The sequence below is a fragment of the Sinocyclocheilus anshuiensis genome, unplaced genomic scaffold (assembly GCF_001515605.1).
Source record: "Sinocyclocheilus anshuiensis isolate Anshui unplaced genomic scaffold, SAMN03320099.WGS_v1.1 scaffold217, whole genome shotgun sequence".
Lineage (NCBI taxonomy): Eukaryota > Metazoa > Chordata > Actinopteri > Cypriniformes > Cyprinidae > Sinocyclocheilus > Sinocyclocheilus anshuiensis.
In genome coordinates this window covers 1,748,568-1,752,228 of record NW_015536538.1, presented here as the reverse complement: position 1 = coordinate 1,752,228, position 3,661 = coordinate 1,748,568, and the positions used below count along the sequence as shown (strand labels likewise).

The following is a 3,661-nucleotide window of genomic DNA, read 5'->3' as shown; positions in this document are numbered from 1 at the left end:
CTTCAGAAATCATTCTAATATGCTGATTTATTATCAGTGCTGGAAACTGTTGCTGCTTCATATTTTTTGGGAACCTGTGATACTTTTTTTCAGGTTTCTTTGATGAATAAAAAGTTAAAAAGAAGAGCATTTAATTAAAATAGAAATCTTTTCTAGCAATATACACTACAGTTCAAAAGTTTGGGGTCAGAAAATGTTTATTCTTTCTTTTCTTTAAAGAAATTAAAACTTTTATTCAGCAAGGATGTTAAATTGATAAGAAGTGATAGCAAAGACGATTTATATTTTGAATAAATGCTGTTCTTTTTAACTTTTTATTCATCAAAGAATCTCGTAAAAAGTATCGCAGTTTCCAAAAAAATATTTGGCAGCACAACTGTTGATAATTCTAATAATAAATCAGCATATTAGAATGATTTCTGAAGGGTCAAGTGACCCTTTATACTGGAGTAATGGCTGATGGAAATTCAGCTTTGCATCACAGAAATAAATTATATTTTAAAGTATATTAAAATAGAGACCATTATTTTATATTGTAATAACATTTAGCAAGATTACTGTTTTTTTTCCTGTATTTATGATCAAATAAATGCAGCCTTGATGAGCAGAAGAGACTTCTTTAAAAAACATTACAAGTCTTACTGATCCCAAACTTTTGACCGGTAGTGTATATATATATATGTATGTATGTGTGTGCATTTATTTATTTAATATGTGTGTTTGTGTATTTATGTATTCATTTAATTTTAAGAAATGAATGTGCAAAACACTGTGTGCTGTTAGAGTTCTTAATATTACAGTGTTCTTCAAACATTCTGATTTAAGTTCAAAGAAAATCTCCCTCTGACTCTCAGAATGTTCAGCGTCAGAATGTAACCGGCGGCGATGATGTCACCACAATATTTGCATACGGAACTGTGAATGACTGATCTTCCCTGCATATTATTAAGCATTTATAGCCACTTTAACTTGATTGTCACAGTACTCAAACGCTCCTCACAGACTTACAGTGGTTCTTCAGCTTTAAGTGCTCAGTTTTGTAATCCAGCAGCGAGGTGTTGTGTGTTTTACAGGAGCCTGGAACAGAGGCGGAGATCAAGGAGTTTGCCAAAGGCTACAATGCAGAGTTTGAGCTCTTCAGTAAGATCGAGGTGAACGGCGACGGAGCTCATCCGCTCTGGAAATGGATGAAGGAGCAGCCCAAAGGCAGAGGAACTCTGGGAAAGTGAGTCTGACTGGTTTGTTTATTCTTAGTTGTCACTTATTCTCTTATGCAAATTTGCAGAAATATCTTTTTTTACGATGAAGGGCTGTGTAATTCTTTAATATATGGAATCGGACATTTTTACTGAAGATGTATTATGTCTTTTTAAATTGATGAACTTACTCTGTAATGCACTGATCATTTGGCATGAAACGGTTTTATTTCCGCAGCAACATCAAGTGGAATTTCACTAAGGTAACACTGCTTTTTTAAATAGTTGTATGTTAATAGATGGTATTTATTCTCTGATTCTCTGACCTCATAACTGTTGTTTTTATCATAGTTCCTCATTGACAGAGAAGGTCAGGTTGTGAAGAGGTATGGACCGATGGACGATCCAAGCGTAAGTCGATAAAAAATAATTTCACCCAAAAATAACATTGTGTCGTCATTTAATCACCCTAATGTCATTCCAAGTCATATAGGTTTGAAGCGGCATAAGGGTGAATAAATAGTCCATCTGAGAAAAATTTACTTGAGAAAATTGTGTTTGTTTAAATGTTTTAAATTTTATTAGGTATAATTACATTTATTTTATTAAATATATTTTTGTTTTAAATTATGGATTTATAACATAATTATAATATACATATGAATTTATTAAATGTAGTAAAATTTAAATAAAATTGTATACAATTTGTATAATGTGTCTGTTTAAAAGATTAGAAATGCATAACATTTTTAAATTCATTGCATTTGTATTTGTTTTAAATTTTATAAAACAAATGTTGTAGATCTATAAAATTAAACAATTATTGATTTTATTAAATTAATTTGTTTTTTAAATTGTATAAAAAATTTTAAATATTTTTCTATTTATAAAAAATGAAGCTACATTTATTAAATTTATTTGAATTTGTTTTAATTTTTATAAAATTGTATAACATTTTGATATTTTTAAAAATTAAATAAACAATTACATTTATTTTATTCATTTTATTAAATGTATAATAATTAAATCTTAAATAAAAAAAAAATTAAGTCCAATGTTTTTTTGTCCCATCAGGTTGTTGAAAAGGATCTTCCCAAGTACCTGTAGCCATTTGGATCAGACCCGATCTCCGTCCCATGTGTTTGTAGATGTGCATCTCCTCTCTGGTCCATGGCTGGATGTTGGCAGGGTGAAGCCCAGATGTGTGACGGCCGTTCCTCAAGCCTGTGCTCAGGTGGGGACGGCCTGATGTCCTCCGGCGTGCAAATTCTCTGGGAAGCCCCTGCGATGTCCAGCCGCTGAGCAGAGAGGAGCTGAACTGCACTGAAATCACTCGTGTATCTGAAGAAGCTTTACTAATGAACAGCTGTAATGATTAAAGAGTAGCGTCAGAACTTCCTGTGTGGCTGCCTCTTTTACAAAGTATGAATGTTTTCCTTTACTAGACTGAGTGATGTTTAGAGATTCAGAATTTTCAGATTAAATCAGGTCATATATGGGAGTGCAGGTAAATTGGGCTGCTTTTTGATCGTCATATTCATGTTGAAATGTGACCCAATCCACATGAATAATTCATAATAGCCCTATTAGTCAGATGTAGTAGTTAAAGCCCAGAAGTTGCTTTTTTCAGTAAATGTTTTATTGTAGTTATTAAAATTATTATGTAATTATATTATTATTTAATTTTATATTAGTATTATTTGATAAATTATTTATTACCTCCCTTGCAAATTCCATTTCGAGAAACCCTGAAATAACTTCATAAATCAAATGAAATTTATTTAAATTAACGAAGTGGAATCATGACTGCTAAAAATCAGCATTAAATACAAAAATAGCTGTAATGCACAAGACTTGACGACATAAATGCATTTTACATTAAAAATGATTTGGATGGCTGATGGCAAATAATGAGATAAAAGAAGGAAATTCACTTTTTTCCCTTTTCATTTTTAATATTTGGGATATTTTGTGAATTTTGTTGCCATTTTTGCCTAGTTATGTTAGTATAATTTATAACAATAGTTTTTATTAAAATTTAGATTTTTTTTTAATACTTTCAGTTTTTATTTATTTATTTATTTTGTAGTTTTATGCTTTTGACTTTTTTTAAGTATTACTATTTGATTAATTTTTAGTTTTTCTTTTTTTTTTTTTTTTTTTTTTTTTTATATTTCCAGTTAGTAAGTTTAGTAACAAAAAATATTAATGTTGCTTTGATAACTAACTGAAATAAGAAATAAATAATTTTTCTTCTTAAATGTAATTTTATTTCAGCTGTATTATAACAAAAATGTTTTGTCAATTTGCTGACCCTTCATGCGGATTGTCCCCTCTAAGTGTCTTGATAGTCACCTTGAATAAATAACTATAGTTGATAAGCGTCTTGAACGCGTGTGTGTGTGTGTGTGTGTGTGTGTGTGTGTGTGTGTGTGTGTGTGTGTGTGTGTGTGTGTGTGTGTGTG

The 3,661-nt window shown here is 30.4% G+C and overlaps 1 pseudogene; it reads left to right on the top strand.

Moving 5' to 3' along the window:
- The window catches only part of LOC107696346 (phospholipid hydroperoxide glutathione peroxidase, mitochondrial-like), a 7,999-nt pseudogene extending 5,409 nt beyond the window's left edge, over positions 1-2,590 (top strand).
- The last annotated feature ends 1,071 nt before the right edge of the window (positions 2,591-3,661 follow it).